Below are 27,157 nucleotides of genomic sequence, written 5' to 3' on the forward strand. Positions count from 1 at the left end.
TGATTGATCCTATAGCCGAGGCATAAGGAATCCGTGTCATGCGCTCTTTCTCTTCCGGTGTCTCTGGTGACTGAGACTTGCTCAAATGCACCCCTGGAGCCATAGGAAGAAACCCCTTCTTGGAGTTAGTCATGCTGAATCTCTCTAGGACTTTGTCTATGTAAGACTCCTGACTGAGAGATAGCATCCGTCGTGATCTATCTCGATAGATACGGATGCCTAGAATTCTTTGTGCCTCTCCCAGATCTTTCATCTGGAAATGGTTTTTCAACCATACTTTCACCGAAGTTAAGAGAGGTATGTCATTCCCAATCAGGAGTATGTCATCGACATACAATATTAGGAAGACAATCTTGCTCCCACTCGACTTGATATAAAGACATGGTTCCTCGACCGATCGAGTAAATCCATTTTCTTTAATCACTTGGTCGAAGCGATGATTCCAACTCCGAGATGCTTGCTTAAGTCCATAAATGGAACGCTTAAGCTTGCAGACTTTCTTAGGATGTTGTGGATCGATGAAACCTTCGGGTTGTACCATGTACAACTCTTCCTCCAAAAAGCCGTTTAAGAAGGCGGTTTTCACATCCATTTGCCAAATTTCGTAGTCATGAAAAGCGGCGATCGCTAAGATAATCCGAATGGAACGCAGCATGACTACGGGTGCAAAAATTTCATCGTAGTGCAAGCCTGGCACTTGGGTGAAACCTTTAGCAACTAGTCGTGCTTTGTAGATATCTTGTTGACCTTCCACAGAATGCTTTATCTTGTAAAGCCATTTGCATTGAAGGGGACGAACCTTAGCAGGTAAGTCAACAAGATCCCACACATTGTTCTCATACATAGAGTCCATCTCGGATTGCATGGCCTCAAGCCATAGCTTTGAGTCAGAACTAGTCATGGCATCTTTATAGGTTGCGGGTTCACTACTCGTTAAGAGTAGAACGTCATCTATGTCATGTACCTCGACCATACCAATGTATCTGTCCGGAGGAATAGAGACTATTCCCGACCTCCTAGGTTCCTCAGGAATGTTAACCGCAGCCGGGATTGAAGGAATAGGTTCCTCCAATAGTTGCTCGGTACTTGGTTCTGGAATCTCCGACAGTTCGAAGGTTCTATCACTCTTTGCATTCTCGAGAAATTCCTTCTCTAAGAATGTCGCACTAGCCGCAACAAAAACACGTTGTTCGGTTGGCGAATAGAAGTAATGACCAAGTGTTCCTTTAGGATAACCTATAAAGTATGTCTTGACCGATCGCGGGCCGAGCTTATCCTCGTGTCTCCACTTGACATAAGCCTCGCAGCCCCAAACCCGTATAAAGGACAAGTTAGGGACCGTTCCCTTCCATAGTTCATATGGAGTCTTGTCAACAGCTTTAGACGGACTTCGGTTAAGTATTAGAGCGGCTGACAAAAGAGCATAACCCCACAATGAGTCAGGCAACACGGTGTGACTCATCATGGATCGAACCATATCAAGTAGTGTTCGATTTCTCCGTTCGGACACACCATTCAATTGAGGTGTTCCGGTGGAGTTAAGCGTAGGGCAATCCCACGAGTCCTTTAGGTGTTGATCAAACTCGTGAGAAAGATACTCGCCACCACGATCTGAACGTAGTGTTTTAATCTTTCTACCCAATAGGTTATGTACCCTATTCTGGTATTCTTTGAATTTCTCAAAGGATTCACTTTTATGTTTCATTAAGTAGACATAGCCATATCTACTTAAATCATCCGTGAAAGTGATGAAATACCTATAGCCTTCTCGTGCGGTGATTGACATAGGACCACATACATCCGTGTGTATGAGTCCTAATAGGTCGGAAAGTGCGCATTCCAACACCTTTGAAGGAAATCCGAGTCATCTTACCGATGAGACATGATTCACACGTGCCAAATGATTGAAAATCAAAGGCCGAGATAGCTCCATTCTTGATGAGCTGTTTAACGCGTTTCTCATTAATGTGTCCATATACGGCGGTGCCATAGATACGTTTGATCTTTGTCACCAACCTTTAACTTTTTATTCATTACGTGTAATATTTTATTGCCGTCGATCTAAAACATAAATTCCGTTCATGGAGACTGCCTTGCCATAAATCATATCGTGTAATGAGAAAATGCAAGTATTATTCTCTATTACAAATGAAAATCCAAGTTTGTCAAGTGCGAAATGAAATAATGTTTTTCAAAGACTGGGTACATAATAGCGATTATATAAAAATAACTCAAATCCGCTAGGAAGCTGGATCACATATGTTCCCCTTGAGACGGCATCCACTCGTGCTCCATTCCCAACACGCAGGTCCACCTCACCCTTTACGAGGGGTTCGATGTTTCGGAGCCCCCGCACATGATTACACAGATGAGAACCACAACCAGGATCAAGTACCCAAGTTCCGTAACTTGCGTGGTTAATCTCAATCATATGAATAAAAGTAGAAGAAGAAGAAGACATACCAACAGGTTTAACACGACCTGCCTTTAAGTCCTCATGATAAACAGGACATGTACGCCTCCAATGCCCAGTCTTGTGGCAATGATGGCATTCCATGTTTTCATTCCTGCTCTTTGTCGCGCCTGATGAGGTGCTCGACTCACCAGGCCCACTCTTACCCGAACCCGACTTCTTGAACTTCGGTTTACCTCTCGCTAGGTTTGCACGAGCTTTGCCCTTACCTTTCCCTTTGTTTGTCACAACGAGAACATCTTGTTTCAAGCTCCCACTGAACTTCATGTCCTTCTCGTGCATGTACGAGAAGGGAGTGCAGTTCATGGGGACTTTTCTTCAAATCATTCATATAGTAATTCGCTCTAAATTGCGAAAAACCATCGTGGAGTGAGTGAAGCATGCGGTCGATCACAATGTTCTCGCTGATCTTACAATCAAAGGTCTCCAGCTTCTCGACATTCTCAATCATGCCGAGAATGTGTGGGCTAACCGGTTGGCCCTTCTAGAGTCTCGCATCAAAGAAGCGAGTGGTATGCTCATAGGTCACAATTCTCGGTGCTTTCGAGAATTCCTTGGTGAGCGTGGTGAAAATCTTGTTCGCACCATGGGCTATGAAGCGTTTCTGCAAATTGGGTTCCATTGCAAAAATGAGTACGTTTTTAATCGCACCCGCTTCCATACAGAAATCGTTAAACTTGGGGATTTAAGCTCTAGCCGTGGGACTGGGTTTGCCGGGATGGGCTCTAATAGATATTTGAGCTTCCGTCAGCGGCAAAGCATTCCGTAATGCCGCCTCCCGGTCCGCGAAGTTTGATCCATCATTCTTGAGTCGAGTAGACTGATTCATCTGATTCATGAAGATCCGAAGCCAGGACTCACGGTCCAATGTGGCACTTGGCATTGGGTTGTCTGTAGAACCAGCCATTTCTTTTTAGCAGTTTAAAAGTTCGTGATCTACACTGAAAAGAAAGAAAAACAAAAACGAAATAAGCAACTCATCGAGGTGATTTAAGTCTATTTAAAAATTCATTTTAACGTGTAGACTTGCGCACTTGCATAATTGATCTCCCTCAAGAATGATACAAGTGATCCCAAGACTCAATTTCTGTAAATTGATAAGCCAACTGTTTAGCTAATTCTTCCGTAAGAACTCTTGGTCGATAGATTTCCGTAAATCCTATCTATAGTGCACCATAGTCACAGGATCGTACGAGTGACCATAGTGTTGAGATAAAATAGGTCAATCGGTTCCAACTTACCCGACGTAGAAGGGGTCATATTATGCCTACCGACGAAGAAGGGACTCATTGGAGTTTGACCTATAAAGACTATTCTCAATTTTTGTTTATACGAGGAAGATCCCATCAACTTAATTATAATTCATATTAAGTGAACGAATAACTAGCGTCTGCGTGAATGAATTAATTTAGGTGATGGCTTAAAATCATGTGACATAAGAATGTCAAAGAAAACTAACTCGTGACCTCTATATGTGTCAGTTTTCATGCAATAATTAGGTGATTTGGTTTTTAGGCGGAAAATGATGCATATTATCGTTACGAAAAATAAATAAAAGAATGCAATACGTAAATAAAAATTCCTAGTGTGGCCTATCCTAGTAAAAAGAACATAAAACAACTTTGGAATCCACCGTTGGACCCGAGAAGCTTGTCTTGATGTTCCAACTTGATCCAAGTAGCGGGAGTGAGCATCCGGTCTCCTTCTTTAGTCTTCTCAAAATTACAATTAAAATTTACAAAATATAAACCTATTTACATTCTAAATAAAAACTGTAATTAAAAGAAATAAAAGGAGATACGAGATCTCAAAATACAACCAAGACCGTGTTCCATCATTACGGTAACACGTTCTACTAAGGCCACACTAAGTTACAACCGTTTGCAAAAATAAATAAATATGTAATTAAAAGCATTCAAAAATCAAAAACGATAAATAAAATGTATCAATTAAAATTTAAATTTATTCGTGACATAATTCCGTAATTATATTAAATTTGTCCAAACCACCAAAGACAATTAAAATTATATGACAAAACCGCTTTAGTCAAGTTAATTTTAATCCTAGATAATCCGTTACTATAAATCGTTTTAAAGTAACTTAATTTTACGTGGGTGAACCGTTTCACTATCAAGCGAGAGCATAAAACCGTTTTATGCAATAAAAGGCCGAAAAAAAACAAATTTTTTTTTTTTTTTTTCGTCACTGCTGGGCGTGAACAGTACCCAGATTTTTTTTTTTTTTTTTTTTTTTAATGCTGAAATTGCCGAGAGCATCAAAAAGCCCAAAAAAAAATTAAACGGCTCAAAATCGTGAGCAACAAGAGATCAAAACAAAACGGTTTGATAGAACACAATTGCAATTTTAATCTAATCCGTATAGAAATCAAATTACAATTGTTACATCTTCAACATATTGCAATAATTATCGGTTAAAATTACAACATGTGAAAAATGATTGAAAACAAGAGATCGAACGATCTAACAAAAATGTGTGGCTCGCAAATCAATGCAAAAACAGGAAAAACAGGCCGTGATACATGAAGGCCACACGATTTTCCAAAAAATACTTGGCCGATACAAAAAAAAATTGCCACACGAAATTTTATGCAATCATTTTGATAGATCTTTAACATATTGCGATGAATATCGATTACAAAACAATATGCAAAGATCAAAATGAAAACAAAACAAAAGACAACCATCACCGTGTATACAAGACACGGATCCCAAGGCACAAAACAAACAAAAAAAACGCAGCAATTAAAAAAATTGCCAAGAAAAAAAATTGCAGCCGTGACATTTTTTTTGAACAAAAATTCATCGATTCAGAATTCGTTTGATGAAAATCACATAGAAAAATTTACGTGGCCTCGCTCTGATACCACTTGAAGGGTAATATCCGTATAAGACCCTTTAAATTTAAGGATTATAACGTAAATTTAATATGTGAAACATGGTCATAAACGAAAAACATAATGAAACGATAAAGATTTAGTAATAACCTCCGGTCCTAGTGCGGTTTCGGCAATGAGAGATCAAAGTAGATCTCCTCCTAATTGTTGCACCCAAGATTGTCCGAGAAATGCCCTTGTGCTAGAATGAATCCTCTAATTGCCTTGCAATATTGAGAGGATTATTTTGTGAGTTTTGCTTAGATGAGAGATCTAGGTTTTAGAGAGAAATTGATCTCCAAAACCCTAGTTGTTTTGCAAATGAATTAGCATTAGGTTACAAAAGAGAGAGAGCTCTCTTTTGTCTATCCCATTCGGCCAAAACCGAGTCCAAGGGAGAGGAATGGGCTTTCATTTCCTCTTCATCTTAACTCGTAGTCCGACATGTAATTCGCTAAGTGTATATGACGCGGTTTCATTATAAACTGTCATCGGTTATCGGAAATTAAGGCATCAACTAATAATACGGATTAGTTGAATTATTAATACGTGTCCGACAAAGACAATATCGTATAATTAATTTATCCAATATACATTAATCAAATATAAATCGCTTATATTTAATTTTACGAATTAACCGCTTAATTCGTCTTAGCCATTTTTATTTAATCCGTATTAAATAAAATATCTCAACATCACATTTTAACTAATTATTAGTCAAATAACTCGGACTAACTGGTTAGTCAAATTTGGCATCTACATGACTGTATTTTCATACCGTCACATCTCTCAAACGTATCCTATAGGTGTGACTTTTAGGGACCAGTTGATCACCGCCATCTGTATGACAATAACGTCAAACTTATCTAGCAAGCCAACCGTTATTGATAAACGTGGACCAACTGATTATGATACAAAAGTATACCCTTTGATCCTTTTAGAGATTTATAAGTCCTTGCACTAACTGTAAAGGACACCAGCCCCAACAGATTCAAATTCAAGAGTTGGAGGAATTCCGACTACAATCCTATGAGAATGCCAAGATCTACAAAGAAAAGACGAAATTGCTCCATGACAAGAGGATTAGACAAAAGGCCTTGCACAAAGGGGACAAAGTTCTTCTATTCAATTCCCGCTACCGACTTTTTCCGGGAAAGTTGAACTCTAGATGGATGGGTCCCTATGTGATAACCGAAGTTGGAAAATATGGAGATTTTGAACTCAAGGTGGAAGATGGAAGCAAGTTCAAGGTCAATGGTCAAAGATTGAAGCCATACTATGAGGGAGCGTTTATTGGAGAGGTCGAGGTCACCTACCTCGGGCCTCCTCATCCTTGAAGGAACCATCAAAGGGAGAGTTTGGTGGAGTCCTTCCTAAACCATCACTTGTAAATATACTAACCCTCTAACTTATATTTATAATTTTATTGCATATCCTTAATTATAGGCATAAACTCTTTTCATGAGAGTAAGTGAGGGAGGGTCACTAACGAATTTTGAATGAAGGAAGGAACCAATCTTCAAGTGTGGGGAAGCATTTATGAGAGGAAAGGAAATCAAAGGAAAATTCGCAGCTTGACCCCGTGCGTCTTTAATGGAATCCGCCCGTCCTGCTGGAATCCGGGCATATTGGGAAGAATCCGTCCGCCCTGCTAAGCTGTGAAATTGGAAATTTTGGGACTGTGGAAGAATCTGAGCGTCTCAGTAACGAAGCCGCTCGTCCTGAGGAATATGCCCGTCTTTGCAGAAAGAGGGCCGTCTTTTTGCCTGTGCATTTCAAGAAATTTCACTGTCTCAGAATCCGTCCGTCTTTGAGAAAAGACGCCCGTCTCGTCTTCAGAGAATCCGAGCGTCTTGTGGTCGGGACGCCCGTCTTTGTGGCGTCATATTTTTGGAAAGTTAACTGTGACAGAATCCGGGCATCTTACCTAAAAGCCGCCCGTCCCGTGAAGTTGGAATCCGAGCGTCTTCTGCTCGAATCCGCCCGTCTTCCTGCTATAATTTGGCCCGACTTTTCTTAATTTATTTACACCCACCACACAATTTGTGGCACATCACCCTTCCTTCCACTTGTATTATAAAAACCCACCTCCTTATGACTCCAAAGCATATCCAAATCACTCTTTTACCCCACAAAATCAAAAAGCCCCAAATTTCTAGGGTTTCAAAGGCAACACTCAACCCACAAGGAGCATCTTTATTCTTTAACAAATCAAAAATCCCAGCTCAATAATCAAGGAATGGCACCAAGGACATCTTCTTTTAGGAATGGGAGGAGACCAAGGATGAGGGGAAGTTCTTCTACCTCCCATGTCAACACATTAAGAAGGGAGCATGAAGAAATAGTGGATCTTACAAGACTTGATGACTTCTCAAATGTCGAATTTATCAATGATGTGCAAAGACTAGTCTTCCACCGGCTTCTTAGTAAGAACATTCTCCCCACTAAGTTTTTATGTCATAATACTTTGAGGAAACTTGGGATTTATCACCAAGTGGAAGCTCTATTTGAAGTATTTGGTCTCTCTACCCTTTTCCACATGTATGAGAAAATTTAGGTTGGAGAATGTTTCAAGGATGATGACCCTTGTAGAATTCGCAAATGTGCTTGGTCTCAATGTTTCGCCCACCCGGACATCAAAGCCAAAGAAATATAGTGTTGAACCTTTGTGGAGGGCCATGACCGGCCGGGATTTCATACACACCAAGGAATGCTTCGCTTTTCATATTCAAAATCCGATCTTGAGACTTACTTATCGATTCCTCTCGGGCACCCTCTTTGCTCGCCGAGATCCAGCGATCGTGAATCAACTAGACCTTGTGTTTATGGAATCCTACCTCAATATTCAAGGAAGAAGTGTATACCACTTCAATGCACCTCTAGTGCTACTCGAGAAATGGGCAAAGTTTAGGAATGGTGATGATGATGGGATGAAACACATTGTGAATGAAGGGCTCATTACTAGGCTTGTGAAGCATTTCAATCCGAGATTCAATGAGAATAATGAGTATGCTCCTATTTCGGGAAACACGAGGATAAATGAAGATCTTCTTCTTATTCATCATCATTGGATAACCCTTGAGGGGGTTGAAAAGCGGATCAAGTGGATAACGAAAGGAAGTGATCCGATTTTTCTACCAATGACCGGCCTACCACGGATTTCCCCAAGAAGAGGACCTTTATCACCAATCCCATCTTACCTCATCCCTCCAAACCCAACTCAAACAAGACAAGCACCACCACGTCCAAATCAACAACAACAACAAGAGCAACAATCTCAAGATGAGAAGATCAAAGTGCCTCTCTACCCATATCCTTATCAACCATATAACCATCCCAACCCCTTTATCCTTCCCTGTGATGACTTTTTCACGGGCATTCTACAAGATTTGCACTACCGACAATATGAAGCTACCGTGGACAATTACTATTCACTCTATCCTCAATACCACGATATGATTCATAAGGGAAAGGTTAGTGAAGAGGGAGCATTTCCCTCTTGGGCACAAATGGACTTACTCTTCCCCAATTCGGAGAGGGAAAATGAAGGGGCAAATGGGAGACAAGAGGAGGGGAGCAACAATTCTTGCGGAGGGGACACGGTGGAGCTTGAAAGTGAAGAGGACGAGTTCATGGACCCGAATATGAGTGATGCATCAAAGGAGATATGGGATAGTGATCTAGAGGGAGATGATGCCGATCTCTAGAGGATAACTTCATAGCTAGGTGGAGCGGGCGAGAGGCACCCATCACAAGCTTAAGTGAAGTTTCCTCATCTCCTCTCTTTAAGTTTCAATTTTCATGAAAAGAAGTTTGTGTTTTGTTAACTTGTATACTATTTAATCTTGATCATGATTGGAGTAGTCCTAACAACATAGAGGACTAACACCTCGGCCCCATTGAGGTGTTCTTTTTTTGTTGTTCCCACTTTTGAAAACCCAAAATGACAAATTTAGTTTCATGCATTGCATCGTGTGTGCATGAACTACACCCAACCTTAGGACATTAGAAATAATGTCTAACTCGGTTTGGGGAAGTACATACATACACAACGGGAGGTAATCTAAATTATCCTCTCCGTCATAAACCAAAAACCCATGCATCATGTAGTGTAGATTAGTGTAGCTTGCATTTAGTGTAGAATTTATGCATCATGCTTGCATGATTTTCCATCATTTTGGCCATTGAGGACAATGCCCATATTAGTGTGGGGATGGGGAATTCTAACTTAACTTTTATTCAAAAAATCCAAAAAAAATTGGAAATTTTCGAAAAAACCATAAAAATTTGAAAAATTGAAAAACCAAAAACATGTTCATTTCCTTTGTAGTGTAGTCATGTATATATTATTGTATATATTGTGTTTGTTTTATCATTGTTCACATTGATCGACTACGCCACATCCGAGACATGAGGATATTGAAGACCGCATGGTATGATCTTTCCAATCTCCTTTTTCCTCTTTATGTTAATGACTATGTGGCTTTATTTTGATTGATGCGGTATAACAATGTGAACTTAGGACTTGCATTTAGTTTATATGTCATATTAGTTGGTAGAATCATTTGCATTAGGATGTATATATGTTAGTTGCATCATGGCATGTAGTTGCATGTTAGAAAAATTTTGCGAAACCGTCTACTTGGGAAGCTTGACAAGTGTATATAGGCCCTAGTAGATGCTTTTTCTTCTCAAGACTTTGCTTGTTAGAATACTTGTAAAACACCCTAGGATGTGTCATGCTAGTATCCTTTGACTCATGGATTAAGGCCTAGTCAAGAGTACCTTGTGGTGTGATAACTCCTTGGCTACCGTTTATTCCAAGGTGACCCTTGAAACCATGCATCCATCCATCCATCATCCATGTTCTACCATATTTTTTTGTCATCAAAGGGAATAGGCACAAAAAGAAATTGATTTGAGTTCAATGAAATGAAAAGTGAAAGAAAGTTTGCAAAAAAATGCATCAAATGAAAAGAGGAGCAAAAATAGAACTCCTAAAGCTTCAAATATAAGCCACCCTCACTACATATGGGGTGACTTTGAAAATGTTCAAAAGAAATGCAAAGAAAGTTGTCAAGTGTTGAAATGCCAAAAATCAAAAAGAAATGACAAGAAAGTGTTCTCAAATGTTATATGCCACATGAAATTGGGGGGAAAAACAAAAATGAAAGCAAACTCCCAAAGAGAAACTCAAATATCTATTGATCCCTTTATCCACCGTATCCATTTTTGTGCATGGTAGAGAGGGGACGACCCTTCTTCTTGTCTAGGTAAGAGGGGGAATTCCGCGATCCTCCAGTGTTTCTAACACCATAGGGAGTCTACTCTTGACAAAAGCATTTAACGATTGAGGACAAAGGTACCCTAGCTTGACACAATTTGGAGGTGATTTATTGGTATCCTTCTAGGCTTAGTAGTTTGAAGAAATTGCATCTATGAAGGAGTGTGCACCCTTGAATTGCTTCCCTTGTAGATAATTTCTGCCACTTAGATGAGGAAAGTGGCTATTCTTTTGTAGATGCATCCATTATTTGATTTTGTGTTCTTAATTTTTGGATGTGTCGCCATTTTGGCAAGACCCACCTTGCCTTGCAAGAAGGCATCCTACCTCATGGTTGTCTTGTTGTGAGTTGAAGGGGCGGAGTGAGACCCGCTAATTATCTCATATCGGCTATGTTATTAGGATAGTTTAAATAATGGCCCTAGTCTTTGTCACCTCTTTACTCGGGACAAGCAAAGGTTCGGTTTGGGGATATTTGATGTGACCATAATTAGAGCATATTTAGTCCCCGAATTAGCCTTGTTCCCATGCTTTTTAGTGCATATTTGGGTCATTTATTGTCTTTAGTTCTTTGTTTTGCATATTCTTTGAGGTTTTGTGTCCTTGGTAGGAAATGAGTGCAACCCTTGCATTTTCATGGCAAAACGAGACTAAATTGATTAAATTCAAATGACCAAGCATCAAGGAGAAACAAGATTAGAAGGCCTTTGTACATACTATAGTAGATGGGCAATGATGAGAAAAGATCCTTGCATCCCCAAGGAAATCCCCAAAGATTTTATGAAGAAAAGGGAAGAAAAGAAGAAGAAATGAGACTGTCCAGCAATCCGTGCGGATTGTCCTGAAGACGCCCATCCTCCACCTTCACAATCCATGCGTCTTCACTCCAAGATGCCCGGGCAGCAACCCCAAAAGATGCCCGTCTTCTCCCCAAGACGCCCGGGCAGAGACCCACAAATCCGGCCGTCCCGTGCTAGAGACGCACGGATTCCCAGGCAGACAATTTCGTTTCTTCAAGCTTCAAGAAAGATGCCCATCCTTCCAAAAATACCGGCGTTTCCTTAAGTAGGGACTTAATCGTCATTTAAGCCCTTAGTTAACCCTAATTCCTACACCCAATCTCCACTATAAGTACCCCATTAGTCTAATTAGAAGAGCATGTTCTTCTTAGCAATCTTTAGTGTAGTTAATATCAATCAAATGTCTCTTTAATCTTGTAATCCACAATTAATCAAGTTTTAATACAAGTTTTATTTCCTTAATCTCTCTTTTGTTCATCCTTTATTTTGGGTAATTGAAGATTATTTGGGTTATTGTTGGGAGATTGACAACCTCTCAATCAAGCATCAAGTACTTCTTTTATTCTTTACTTTATTATTGAAATCATTAGTAGGTATAATTCTCTTAATCCCTTTTTAATTATTGCTAATTACTTTCATTTATTCATCATGTTTCACTTTGTTGGTATGATTGACAACCTTGCTAGCATGTTCAACATGATAATGAGTGAGAATTTCCTTAGCTAGGGTTAATGGGTAATTAGGGGAAACCAACACGGGGAATGATTCATGCTTAAATTAATATGCTTTCATGGTTTATTTGCTTGCTTGTTTTGATCTCAACTCATGCACATGTTATGTTTGATGAAATGCGAGCCTATGAATCCTTGCATTTTTTACCCATCACTTATCTTTTCAATGAGACTTGTAAGACATAAACCAACTCGAGTCTCATTAGACCATGCATGTTGTTGAGTAGGGAAGACTAAGTCGACTTGTAGGTGTTGTACAATCTAATCGATTCTGACCGGACCCAAACTTTCCTAGGATTGTAAGATATAACCCAACTCAATCCATCACAACAATAATTGCTTGCTTATAATTTGAGAACATGTTTGTATGATCAATTTCCATGAATCCCCTATGACCCCATGATACTCTAGTGTCTTTTATCAATTGTTTACAACCCTTTTAATTCATCTTGCTTGTTTACTTTCCTTTCTATTTAGTTTAGTGACCTTCTACATTAACCCAATTGTGACACCCCTAAGACACCGCTAGTTGCAATAGAAATCTCATCTCAATTCCCGTCCCTTGGGATTCGACCTTTACTTGCCTCTTTACTAATTGTAGAGTTGTTTGTGAAGCTATAAATTGTGTTTTGGTCTAGGTGCTCCTAACGACAAGTTACCGAAAAGATTTAGTCCGGCCAGTGATGAAAAAGTAGTGTGGGCAGGCTTCATTTTGGTTCGGTAGCTGGCCAGTAGACGAAAAACAGGAGAAAGACAGAGGAGTAGGTAGAGTAGTTTAGGGTGTTTAATTTTGTTCCTCCGTAAAACTCAAAAAATCCATTCTCTTCCTTTTTCTTAATTTGGATTTAAGTATTGTATGAAGATCTATCATTATATTGCTCTTTAATTCAAGTTTGGTATCAATTTCTCATCTTTTCTCTTCCGTTATTGTTTTTAATTATGTCTTGTTGTTATCTTATAATTTTAATGTTTAATTAGTTTAAAGTTTTAGTCTTTATTAATATTATCATGTTTAGTGTAGTTTATTCATGTTTTTTTTTTTTATAAAATGTAAGTATATTAATATCAAAAAACGTCACCATAAAATGGGACCGGGTATATGTCGACTAAACACTAAAACCCGTCCACACCATACAACTTTAGACCAGAGCCCAACAAGGACGGCCCAAAAAACTAACAAAACAAAACAGCAAACAAGACAACAAAACCAGATCTAACAAAATTAGATTGGAACATCCTAAACCTAGCCATCGTTACTCACAAACAACAACCTTCCAAATTCCTTAACATCTTCATCGTCATCATCGCCTCTCAGACTAAACTCTCCTCTTAATCTCCAACATCGATGAGGTTCTCAATCCAGTTCACATCGCATCGTCTGGCTGTCCTCCAATTCGTACCTCCAATCCGCAGCTTCATCTCCTCAATAATCATTCGAGCAAGCTTGATAGGATGGATTAAGGTAAATTCATGCTTACTTTGATTTCACTGTCTCCATATGTGATAGAGATAGGCGTTGATGGTAGCATTCAATATATCTAATTGAGTTTTGGTCCGAGATCTCGCTATCCTCAAGTTAAGGACTTCCCGAGATTGAAGATCGAACCCAATCCACTCCCCAACATGCAAGATTGTAGCCTTACTGTACGGGCGGGAAAAGAACAGATGTTCCACACTCTCTGGTGCAACTCTACACACATAACAGGTATCATCATCGCAAATTCCAAACTTAAGCAATTTGTCTTTAGTATTCGTATTACCATGATGATAGATCCATGCTAGGAAGCTATGCTTTGGAATATTCCAGTTATTCCAAACCATATTATGCCAGGGAACCTCATTTCCTTTGTCCCGCAAAAATTCATATCTCTTTGCTATTGTATACCTTTGATGTGGGTTATTCTCCTAAATACGATGTTGCTATGCTTCCTGAAAACTCACTCTCACTTGACACACTTTTCTCCAATACCAAGAGGAATAGTTGGTAGGAGAATAAGTATGCCAATCAGCTCCTATAAGATACGTGTGGTTGACCCAGCGGACCCAAAGTATATCAGCTTTAATGGCTATCCACCAAACCAACTTACCTACTGCTGCCATGTTCCACAAAGAGTCTTGCTTGAGACCAAGGCGTCCTTCTTTTCTAGGTCTGCAAGCTTTATCCAAAGCCACCAGTAGGGATCTCATGAATTCAACCCCACCATCCCATTGAAAATTCCTGCAAATACTCTCAATATTGCTAATAACCCCAGCAGGCAAAATAAACATTTGAGCCCAATAGTTATGGAAAGTCTTTAGAACAGATCTAACGTAAACTAATCTCCCAGCATACGATAACTTCTTATCCCGGAAGGTTCTTACTCTATGTACAATGTTTTCAATCAAAGGCTTACAATCCTTAGTAGTGAGCCTAGTGGTTTTGATGGGAACCCCTAAGTATCTAAAGGGGAGCTTTCCTTCAATCAGACAAGAAATTTACATGACCTCATTTTTTAAATCATAAGGAACCCCATTAAAATAAGCATTTGACTTTCCCTTGCTCATTTTGAGACCTGAGGAGCTAGAAAAAGTGGCAAAAGTTATAAGAATCGGCATCATTGAAGGTGCATCTCCCTTGCAAAATAATAACAAATCATCTGCAAACATTAAATGAGTTAGCTTCATAGGTTTGCAAAGTGGGTGATAGTAGAACTTCCTGGTCTCAGTAGTGTAGTTGATGAGTCTTGTGAGATACTCCATACAGATAGTAAAAAGAAGAGGGGATAGTGGATCCCCTTGCCTCAAACCTCTCCGCCCCTTGAAAAAACAAAAAATATTGCCATTGAGATTAATTGAGTATGTGGCAGAAGAGACACATTGCATGATCCAATCTCTAAATCTAATTGGAAACTTGAGAGCAACTAGCATTTGCTCAAGAAAATCCCATTCAATTGTGTCATAGGCCTTTTGGAGATCCATATTAATCAAGCACCTAAGAGAAACAGCTTCCTTCTCTTACATCCTGATAATATCTTGGCATATTAAAATATTTTCCATTATACTCCTACCATGAACAAAACCACCTTGAGTTTGTGAAATAAGATCTGGGAGTACAAGAGCCAATCTGTTGCATAGTATCTTAAAAATGCATTTATAAAGCACATTACAGCAAGCAATAGGCCTAAATTCAAGCACAGTGAAAGGATTGACAACCTTAGGAATCAAAGTAATAAGAGTGGCATTTAACTGCTTAAGTAGCTGACCAGAATGGAAAAAATTAGAAATGGCATCACTGACCTCCTCCCCAACAATATCCAATGAATCTTCAAAAAATTTACTAGAATATCCATCAGGTTCAGGAGACTTGTCATTAGGTATATGAAACATGACATTCTTTATCTCAGCCTGAGTAATAGGCTGCATAAGCAAAAGGGCATGAGCTTCAAAGCAAGTCCTCTCTTTTTAAACAATTACAATCTTGACATTATTAGTATTATTCTTAGAACCTAAAAGCATCTGATAGTAATCAAGGAAAGCCTGTTGAATATCTTGTTTTTCAGTAAAAAGATGGCCTTTATGATCTTTGATTTGCTGAATGGCATTGTGACTTCTCATGGCTTTGAGTAGTCCATGAAAATAGGATGAATTACCATCACCTTCAGCCATCCAGTGATCCTTGGCCTTTTGTTTCAGGAAATCCATTCTAGCCTGATGTAGCCACAAAAAATCCTTATTTGCCTGAAGTTCTTTCCGCACAAGGTCCCCATTCCCATGATTGAGGATAATCTGTCTTTTTATGTCAAGTAACTCTGTATGAGCCAAATCATCCTTATTCTCCACATCAGAAAACAGCCTCTTATTGGTCTTCTTTAATTGTGGCTTCAGGAGTTTCAATTTCCTAGCTACACCATACATCTTACTACCCCAAATATCCTGCTCCCAAACACTATTAACATAATCAATGAACTCAGGGGCTTGGCTCCACATGTTGAAATATTTAAAAGGTCTATTTTTGGATTGAGATATCTCTGACATACCAACCAAGCATGGTGTATGATCAAAATGTCCCTCAGGTAAGAGATTGGCAAAAGCATCAGAAAATTGATAAGACTTGGCATGATTAATAAACATCCTATCTAATCTACTATAAACCCTTGTCTCAGGGGCTGCTTGTTATTCCAATTATAAAAGGCCCATGTAGCAGGCATGTCACTCAGATAACAATCCACTAGGCAAGAGTGAAAGGGTTCAGATTCAGAGTTGGTGACATTCCCTCCCAACCTCTCATGAGATTGGGTCACACAATTAAAATCCCCTGCTACAGCCCATGAGCCAACCACTTGTCCATCTATTCTTCGGGGATTTAGCCAAAGATCCTCTCTTTCAGAAACCTCATTAAAAGCATAGACAAAAGTGCAATAGAACTGCTATTGAGAACAAATGTATGTAACTAGTAAATGGATGTATTGGGCATTGTATTCCAAAAAACTAATATCAACAAGATTAGGTTTCCATAAAACCCATATCCTCCCACCCTTATGATTAACAGAATTGGTTGATATACACCAATCTCTAAAAACTTTACCTACTGTTTTATTTTGATTAGGAGGTTTGATTTTAGTCTCCAAGAGACCAAAGAAACCAACTTTATTTCTATTAACGAATTTATTTACAAACTTTTGTTTCCCCTACTTATTCATACCCCTAACATTGCAGAATCCAAACTTAATCATAGGGTAAGATGGAAAGGTTCAATACCACTCAAGTCAATACCCGTTTTAGGAGAGCTTAAACCACATATCACCTCTTTATAAGATCGGAGATCTTGGATGATCTCTGCTGTCATTATTACCCCCTGTCTAGTAGCCTTTAGGAGCCTGACAGGGGACATTAAACCTCTGGCCTGAATATGGGGACTAGACACAGGAGTTGTTTCATTTGTATCTGTGATTTCCTGCTCCAGTACCTTGTCTAAAGCTGATGTTGTTTGCTGTGCAGGTTGAAGTTTTGGACTAGTCTCATGAGCTTTTTGGACTGGCCTCCAGGCCTTCTTGACTGGAATATTCCAAACAGGTTTGCCCCTCCTGCAATTATCCTTTTCATGCCAAATGCTATTACACTTAGTGCATACACTAAGTTTCTATTCATATTCAACCATGATTTCCACAACTTGTTGATGTTCATCCAAGAATTTAATTGAGGTAGGGAACTTATGATCCAACTGTAACTCCACCATAACCCTAGCAAATCCAAGCTTTGTTTTCTGCTCAGTGGCTTCATCACTCTTAATATATTTCCCTACTAGATTAGCAATCTTTGGCAAACTTTTACCCCATAATTTAAGGGGCGATTTCTGCAATCTAATCCATGCAAGGACACTTTTCACTTCTTCTTTGGTTAGGTTCAGCATCAGGTAACCAAGGCCTAATAATTATAGGCTTGTTATCAAATAAAAAATGCCTACTTCCCAACACTGCTTGTTTCATTTCCTCTGTTTGAAAACGAACTAGAAAGACTCCAATAGGTAAAAAAGAGATTTATCAATGGTATACTTACTCCAAATTCTTTTCAGGAATCCTTCCACCATCTGCAAAGGAGGATTAGCACCTACAATGAAGCCAAACACAACATTTTGCTAATAATTCAACTCATCTTGCACGTCCTCATCTGTCAACTGCAGAAGATCCAAAGGCTCCTCATCAATAATTTGAAGTATCTTTCTCCCATGCCTCTAAAACTAGACCTCATCAGCATCTCCCTCCACATCTGCCTCCTTCACATCCTCTACTAATATTTCCACATCAGAGATGATGGGAATACCAGTAATTTCATGGACGTTTTTGAATTTCTATCCATCCTCACCATTAGGTCCTTTCATTCTTCTCAATTTTTCAGATTGTAAAGATAGAGATGTGTTAGAGGACACTGAACTATGATGCTTACTACTTTTCTTGATAATTGATTCGATTACCATCGAGAATGATTCACGATTGATAATAGGTCTATGACGGCATATTTCTCTCTCTATCACTAGGTTTTATTTAATTAGTTTATTCATGTTTATAAGTCTTTAAATTAGATTAAAGTTACAATCTTGATTATTAAATTATGCTTAATCTTATTTTTAGGCCCAATTACTGACTATGGGCTGAATTCAGGAGAGCAGGCTTGGAAGCGACGTAGCCCACGTGCGATAACAAGTGATGAGGAGTCTGACCTAGGCTGGAGTGTCAGCAGGCCCAAGTACCGTGTATTGGAGCCTTGAATTGTTGGGAAATGTGAGGGATGATTCTTTATACAGTCGACTGACCGTCATTAATCGGTAATGATTGGCTAACTAGAGTTTGACATTACTGTCGTGGGACGGTGGTGGTCAGTTGATCCCTTTAGGTCACACCTATAGGATGAGGCCCAAATAAATATTTAATTAATTGTATGCGATACAGATTAATTAATTCCTCAATTATGGGAGTGCAATTTTGCGTCTTATTGTAATGTGATTAAATAAGATTAAATTTAGTAATTAAGTGTTATATTACTAAATTGGTTGAGGTTTTAATAGAAGTTTTGTGGTAGTGGTAATTAGTTATTTATAGTTACAAGAAGTTGTAATTTTAACTAACTAGTAATTATGGGACCTATTATATGTTGATATAATGGTACTATACTACTCAAAAAGTGGAGTGTATATTATATTATTAATTGTAATATTTAAGTGTTAAATTATTACATTAATAATTAAATTTGTAAGATTGTTAAACATATGACTTATAAGCATTTGTGAGATAAATGACAAAAGGCAAAAATGGACCAAAATAAGGCCAATATTTCAGTCATATTAAGAGCACAAGAGATGCTCTTTTGTCTTTTGTAGGTGTTGGTTATTGTGTGATTGTGACATATCACACAACCCTTTTCATGCTACATCTTACACACTTGTCTCCTACACTCTACCCATCATAAACAAACAAGTAAAAACAAAAGGGAAAGATTCCCCCTTTGCCTAATGCCAACCGGTTTTGGCTCTTTATATGGGCAATTTTGTTGCTTATATTTTTCCACTAGTTTTTGCTTGTTTTTGCTTATGCTTCTCTCTAACTTTCCTCACATGCAAAATTGATAAAAACTCTCTACAATACTAATACTCATCATCCTATTACTAGAGGTAGTAATATAAGAACATTAGTATTATTAAGGTTATATTTCTACTATATATCTAGTTAATATTAGTAGGAATTTTTTGGGATTAATCTTGGGTGCAATTTATTGGAGTGGCTTCTATACTTGGAGTCTTAGGAGGATCATCCATCATATTTATCTCAAGAACAAGTGAAAGAAGGTGACCTTACTTGTACCCAAATTTTCGAACCAACCAACAATGTAAGGAACATTGTTTTTCTTATAAATCTTTCATTTTGTTATGCATGCACTAGATCTAAAGAACAAATAATTAACAAGTTAATTAGTTCACTATTAGAGGAGTCTAATAATAGGTATATGAACATAACATGAATATCATCAAAGACCGGAGTCTTGAGGAGCAAGCAAAGAACCCTAGATGAAGAGCTCCCCTATATAAGCAATACAACGTAAGGCTTAAGATTCATTCAGAAATACACAGAAGAAACTCTAGAACACTAAAAGACGCCATTGTTAGCCTTGCTCTCTACTTGTACTCCCAATTCGATTATAGTGCAAATCTTGGTGGAATTCCGACTCCCCCGCGGTTGATTCCCACATCGGGTTTTCTGCGTCACCCAAATCTCTTGTGTTCATTGTTTATCTTTAGCCAAATATCATACACAAATCACGACAATATCTAAATAAATTGTTAACATAAAACCGTAAAATTGATTAGGCATTAAGACCACTTTAACCCTAATTGGTAGAAATATACCAAAACAATTTGGCGCCCACCGTGGGGTATAATGGTCGTCTCCATTAATCAATATACGAAGAATAGTAAGATGTCAGGGCACTCAGCAGCAAATTCGGGAAGGACGGACGGGGCACCTACGACACGGGCACAACCGTAGCTCACCGCAACAACACCCACGGCGCAGATGCAGTCACCGCACGCTATAACTGCGTAGGGGTCAGCTTCAATACCAGTAATCAAGCAAAGCCCTAGTTCGCAGGTAGCAGCAAATCCAACAAAGGCGGGAAAAGCGCAGACAAAGGATGCAGGTACAAGGTAAGCTAATGGTTGGACAACATGAGAAAGGAGCACAGGAGCAACCTAGACATCAGGATCAGGCACCACCGAGTCCCCTCGAATTATGATAAGTGGACTAGATACCCTGGCAAGGACCATCAGGACAATGGAAAGTGAGAACAGAAGTATGAGGTCCCAGATGGAAGAAAATAACAACTTTCTTAGAGCACAGATCGATGAACTACGACAACAAGCTGCTACCCCAACAACTTGGACGCAAGGCATCAGACCCAAGGGTAATGCAGTTGGATATGGAAACCACACCGCAACAAGGAAGAGGCGTGATTCAACAGGATTGGGGGCACTAACGCCAGATCCAGAACCAGTGCACTAGGAACCAACGCTCGTATCAGGTACTCTACCTTTTGACAACTTCTTACACCCTGACAATCTCTCTAGCGTACGTGTCAGGGCGCAGCAAAATTTACAGAACCAGCTGGGATCAGCAACTCCAGCAGCCATGCAGCCAATATCGCATAGGCCAGAATATGCATTGGTAAGCAGTGCAAGACTGTAAACACCTCTGTTACCTTCAACTCCGGCAATCGGACATCAGAACCTAATCAGGATACAGTAACATCAGCCGCTGGTACACGGACAACCAACAAGAAGGGAAACCTATATGGAGCAGCAGTACCAGGATTTACGTAGTATCCTCAGGAGGTTCCCAGGAATCCCACAACTTATTTCGCCCTTCACCGACACCATAGCTACTGTAGGTTTACCAAAGCGATTCAGCGTCCATACGATGACTATTTTCGACGGGACCACAGATCCATGCGATCACATCAGCCAGTACAAGGAAAAGATGATGGTGACTACAACGGCTGGAGCCTCCAAGGAGGCCTTTATGTGTAAGGGATTCGGGTCGATCTTATCTGGTGCGGCAATATAATGGTTTGTTAGACTCCCTTACAAATCTATATCCTCATTTGTCGACCTAGTCCACGCCTTTAATCAGCAGTTCGTAAGCAGTAGAAGGACTCCAAAGCAGCCTAGCGATCTTTATAGGATCGTGCAGGAGATTGGGGATTCAATGTAATAATAAGTTTTTCTAAGTCTGTTACTCGGCCGAATATGGCTTACTCGTCCGAGTAATGCGTCGTGTGTTTCTGGTCAGGCTACTCTCCAAGAATACTCGGCCGAGTGTGGGAATACTTGACCGAGTAAGGAATACTCGGCCGAGTATACTCTATACTCGACCGAGTAAGGAATACTCGGCCGAGTATACTCTATACTCGACCGAGTATCCGGTCTAACGGAGATTATTTCCGCGGTTTGATTAAAGATGATTAGAGTTATAAAAACGAGATTTACAGTTTCACTTTTAGTTTTTACAAAAACCTAAACCTACAAACGTAATTCTAATCACCTCTAATCTCTCTCAAGTTCGTGGATTACTCGTGAGTCTTGTTCCTTCCTCTCTTGCGTCGATTGTGTCGGTAAGCCACTAGTCCTATGAGTTTTGTCAATTTGTCTTTTAGGGTTTACCCTAGTTTTGTGATTTGGGGGAGAATGGTTTTTGTGCATGATTGTGATTGGATTATATGGTTATTGTTTGGTAGATATTTTATAAAGGAGTCGTTCTAGCTTTCTTGATTGACTCGTGTTTAGGTTTAGGTATTTTTTCCCAAGTCGATTAATTAGTGTCAATGTAGTCTTACTCGTTGGTTGGTTGTATGATCGTTCGTATGTCAATAAATAAATAGAAAAATAAAGTGCGTAACGTAAATTGACACGTAAGATTTGGTGACGCGGAAAACCCAATGTGGGAACAACCACGGGAGGGACGGTACCCTGCCAAGTATTGCACTATATGAATAGGAGGATGATTACAATCGTGGCACAAAGCTAATCCTGCTGGCCCTAGGCGTTAGGCCTGCAAGATCCTAGAAGAACGTATATTTGAGTATGATATGTCGAGGTGTGATCTTGAGTGTGGATGTGTGAATATGGTGTCTTGAATGAATGCCTTCTTGATTTGCTCCTTGGGCTATTTATAGGGTAAGAACCCTAGATATGTCCTACTTCGAATATGGAAAGGGAATATAATTTCCATAAGAACTCTTTCCATACTTGGCCACCATTCCCAATTCTCCCTGATCTCCCTAACTTCTCCCTATCTTCTCCCTAACTCCCATTTCCTTAATCCGGACACTCTCCATGATGGGCTCCTGATCTCCCTTGAGCCCGTTCCCCCTTTCTCCATCCGCGGGCTTCCTTCCTCCTTATCACTCCTTCCATAGCTTTCATTTTATTAAGTGGGCCTCCTTTGTTGTGCTGATTTTAGCCCAAACAGTTTGCCCCAAATTTCTTGTGAAGTATGCTTCTAGATATTGAGCAAGGAATTTACGTAATCGAATGCTAAAAACCCTAAGCCGTCTTTTACACTCCTTCCCATGCAATCTATCATGTCAGCCGCCCTACTCCTCTTTTCTCGCACCCGACTCCCTCTCTTCTCTTTATAACTCCAACCTCCACCTTCCACTTTTTATTAATCATTTCAAATCATTTCAAAAAATACCCTTCTTTGTTAAACCCTCAACCTGCCTTCTTTTTATCCATTGCCGGCTTCACTGTTACTCTTCCCCGTCTTCTTCATCGGGTAATCCACCCTCTTTTCTTCTTTTAATTTTCGCTTTCTCCCTCCACCATGGGCAAAACTCGTCAATCCTCCACACCTTCTGACCGTAATCTCGACCCCACTTTTCCTTCTCGGGGACTTTTTAAGCACCCCCACGACTGTGACTCTGCCTTGACTGTGGCCGATATTCCCACGATCAAGAATCTGCTTGGTCTTGGTGAAGGGGTGGACATTGCCATTCCTGAATCAGGACAGAAAGCCGATGCCCTCCGTCCAGGGTGGTTTAGTTTTTACCTTTACCCATTTAGATACGGCCTCCGTTTTCCTTTTCCTAAACTCGTTCAAGACTTCATCTTCACCAACAACTTTGCCATGGCACAAATTTCTGCTGCCATTTGGAGAGTTCTTCTCTATTCTCTTGCCGCCGGTCAGAATACTTGGTAAATCTATCACTCGGGCGACCTAGCCCATATGTACAACATCGATCCTGGGCGGGGTCAATTCTCATTCCGGGGCCGTGGAGAGGCTCCCTTCAGACACGTGTCAAAATCCCGTGATGAGAAATGGTTTGAGGACTTCTTCTACGTGAGGAAGGACTCCATCCTGCCTCCTGCTGATTATATTTTCGAGAAATGGGTTCTAACTTCGAGTAAGTAGTCTTCCTGCCACCTGTTTTATTTTATCTCACTGCTTACTAGCTTACTTCAACGTCTTCGTGCAGGCCCCTGTGACCTTACCCGTATTCCGCCAAGATCCACGCTGCTGAAAAGTCATTCAAAGATCTCTAAATTTGAGAGAAAGTTTCCAGACCTGCTTCCTGGTTTTTCGCCTGCTTCCTCCTCCAATCCTCCTCAGTCGGCACACAGTATGTCTTCTGGTAAGACATCTACAGCCGTTTTAATTTGCATGCTGTTTCTGCTGACGTTTTAAGCATTCTCAAATGCCCGAGATTTGTATATGCTCGCGAGTTCAAAAGTTGATCGGAGTTCGAAATCATCCTCCAAAGTGCCAAAAGAAAGAGACCTTCGCGGTCTGATGTGGCCTCTCGCCTCCAAGAGGAGTGCTCCTGCTTTGCCTCCTTCCGGACTCCTCCCACGATTTCGATTCTACGCTACACGTGAGCCCTTGGAGGTCAACCCGTTATCTCCCCATCCGCCTACTCCTCCCGCCAGTCCTCGGGCTTCATCTAGTTGAGGCATTATTGCTCATTTCCCAGAGAGCTTTGGGAATGTGGACAAGGTGCCCTACTGGCCGGAGATTGACCAGCTACTCTTTCCTTCTGTTGAGAAACGTTTTCGGAGTTCTCCCCAGAGGAGATTGCTGAAAATGACGTGCACAACGCCTTCATGGTAAATATTCTTCGTTTTTTACCCGTGCGTCATCGCTTTACTTAGATTCTCGCCTCCGACTTCTTTCGACTTGACTTTTGATTTTTCCTGCCCCAGACCCTCCAGTCTGCACTCTACAACAAGAAGATGATCAACATAGTGCAGACGACCAGCCGTGCTACCAGTGCCAAGAACCAGGAGCTGAAGGAGACTGTTGCTGATCTGGCACAGCAGCGGATCGATCTGAAGGAGCGTGTGGTGGAGCTGAATACTGAGCTTGCTGTCACCAAGAAGAAGCTGAAAGAGGGGGCTGATCAGCTGGCGCGTACTCAGGCGGTATGCAATACTTTCTCTGACTCCCTCAAGCGCTCTGATGAGAAGATCAGTGAGCTGATCTCCCTGGCCACCAACGTTGTTGCCTATGCTACCTAGCGGGGAAAGATCAGCGGGATGCGTGCTGCCCTCGAAGAGGCTCCTACCCAGCAGGCTATAGAGGAAGAGGAGAGGCAGCTGGAGATGCTTTATCCTACTTAACCTGATCTGAGTGTGCTGATGCCTGAAGTTGGGGAGATGAATTCTCTTACCTTTGGCCGAGCAAGCTTGGGACGGAGTGGAATGTCCCGGACGCTGCGACGGAGCTCAGGGAGCTATGGCGGCTGAGGATGGACAGGCTGGTGCGGTACCTGAAACGGGAGGTCAGCAGGCAGAGGAGATGCCAGAGTTGGAGGTCATTAATGTGACCGATAATTAAATATTTTTATGTTTTGATGAACTTTTTGGCGGTCTGGCCTAGAGGTGGCAGACTTTGTAATTTTTGAAACTCTTTCTGTGGTAGCTCCGCCAAGGTGGCGGTTAAACTTTGGGCCGTACTTTGGCCATATTTTGAAAATGCCCCTTGTCATAGTTTGGCAAGGCTTTAGCTTACATATCGTGTGTTTGTTGTTTATTTTCCCTATTTTTAGGAAATTTGCCGTGTCAGCCTGTTTGACTGATTTAGGCGAGTCCTGTCATCCTGAGAAGGTCGACATTCGACTCGACTAGTTTGTCGTGTCACCGATGGTGATTTAGGCATATACCGCAATGTTAGGAGGAGTGGCCGTGTCAACCTAGGAGGCTGATTTAGACCATCCTGGTCAGCCTGAAAAGGTTGATCCAGACTAAGCTAGCTACCGTGTCAGCCGGATGGCTGATTTAGGCGTATGCCGCAGTTTTGGACTACTTAACCATGTTCATGACGCAAGGTGTGTTCATCTCGTTTAAAGCCAACAGGGGCGTCATTGAGGCAAGTTTATCGTCATTCTAGCACCGATGGGACGCTGCAGGATTCTGGTAGCGCAGATATCCCTACGTTCCATGTTCGTGTGCATGCATGCTGGGGTCCTGATTAATTGCGATTAGTGTGAGCTATGTCCAGGGGGTGCTATCAGGGGTAGCTGGGTAAGTGTATTCAGCTGTCAACCAGGCTCCCTTTCGTATGTTCCACAGTCCGCCTGGTGAGGGTGCTCCTTGTGGAGAAAATAGGTTAGGCATGTTGGAGTGTCATGTGCCTTGTCACCCCACGTTGGCAGTTGACATCCTTTCAAAGTATCATAGATACCAGAATTCAAAGTGGTGTATTTAGAGAAGCCTGAAAATAAGAGAATCTATTAAAATGATGTGAAGTACCTGTCGCCATCTCATGGGGTACCAGAGCAATTGTGGTCCCGTGAATGTTGCCGAGACCACACCATCTAATAGTAGTTTAAAATCTTAAAATAACTAGAGACACCAGAAATAAAAGTGAAATTGGCAGTATGCCTACTACCGGATTTTAATTTTAATTTTTAAAAGACGGTTTGGCTTTTCATAGTACATCATTCTGAAAGCTAGAGTCTACTTATTATTAAAAGTAATATCTCTTTAGGTGAAGTATGTTTCATGGGCGTTGTAAGATTTGACCGTCTATAGTCATCAATCTATATGCGCCATGGCCAACAACTCCTTTTACCTGGTATGGTCCTTCCTATTTGTAGGAGAATTTTCCTGCCTTTCGATTCTTGGTGTTTTGAAACACCTCTCGGAGAACCAGGTCTCCTACCTCCAGGAGCCTGACTTTCACATTCTTGTTATAACTCTTGGCCACAGACTGTTTGTATGCAGCCAGACGGATTTTTGCGCTTGCTCGCAGCTCGTCAATTGTGTCCAGGCTTCTGGCCATCTCTGCATTGTTTAGTTCCCCTGTCATATTTTCATACCTGTGAGTGGGAACTAGAACTTTTGACAGAATGACTGCTTCTGCGCCAAACATCAGACTGAAGGGTGTTTGACCTGTTGCTATCTTTGGTGTCGTTCTGTCTGACCATAACACTAGTGGCGATTCATCTGCCCACTTTCCTCCTAACTCCTGTAACCTCCTTCTTAGATTGTCCATGATGATTTTGTTCTTTGGATTGACTTGCCGTTGGACTTTGGAGTCCTAGGTGCTGACTTTTTTAAGGTGATGTTCCACCTGGCACAGTATCCCTCCGTATCGTTTGAGATGAATTGTGAGCCATTGTCACATATGATTTCTGATGGGATACCAAATCTGCAAATGATGTTTCGTTTTATGAATGAAATGACATGTTTGTCCTTTACCTCCGTGAATGCTTCTGCCTCTATCCACATGGAGAAGTAATATGTCATTGCTAGCATCCAGGTTCTATTTCCTGTGGCCCGTGGTAGAGGGCCTATTATATCCATGCCCCACGCCATGAATGGCCAAGGGGGAAATAATAGGGTGCAGGGGCTCTACTGGCTGATGGATCATTGGTGCTGAGCGCTGGCAGGCGTCACATTTTCGTGCGTATTTTGCTGCATCTGCCTTCATTGTAGGCCAATAGTATCCCTGT

At 40.7% G+C, this 27,157-nt stretch overlaps 1 long non-coding RNA gene across 2 annotated transcripts; it reads left to right on the forward strand.

Annotated features, from left to right (window-relative positions):
• Positions 1–13,389: 13,389 nt before the first annotated feature.
• LOC141634048 (uncharacterized) lies at positions 13,390–18,703 on the forward strand. 2 transcript variants are annotated; one of them, XR_012538787.1, is made up of 4 exons: positions 13,390–13,886; positions 17,159–17,233; positions 17,733–18,028; positions 18,319–18,703. It is a non-coding gene; the product is annotated as an uncharacterized LOC141634048 (long non-coding RNA). The 2 variants fall into 2 exon arrangements; XR_012538786.1 differs by lacking the exon at positions 18,319–18,703 and having other exon boundaries at positions 13,391–13,886; positions 17,733–18,219.
• Positions 18,704–27,157: the final 8,454 nt, after the last annotated feature.

The sequence above is a fragment of the Silene latifolia genome, chromosome Y (assembly GCF_048544455.1).
Source record: "Silene latifolia isolate original U9 population chromosome Y, ASM4854445v1, whole genome shotgun sequence".
In the NCBI taxonomy this organism is placed as follows: domain Eukaryota; kingdom Viridiplantae; phylum Streptophyta; class Magnoliopsida; order Caryophyllales; family Caryophyllaceae; genus Silene; species Silene latifolia.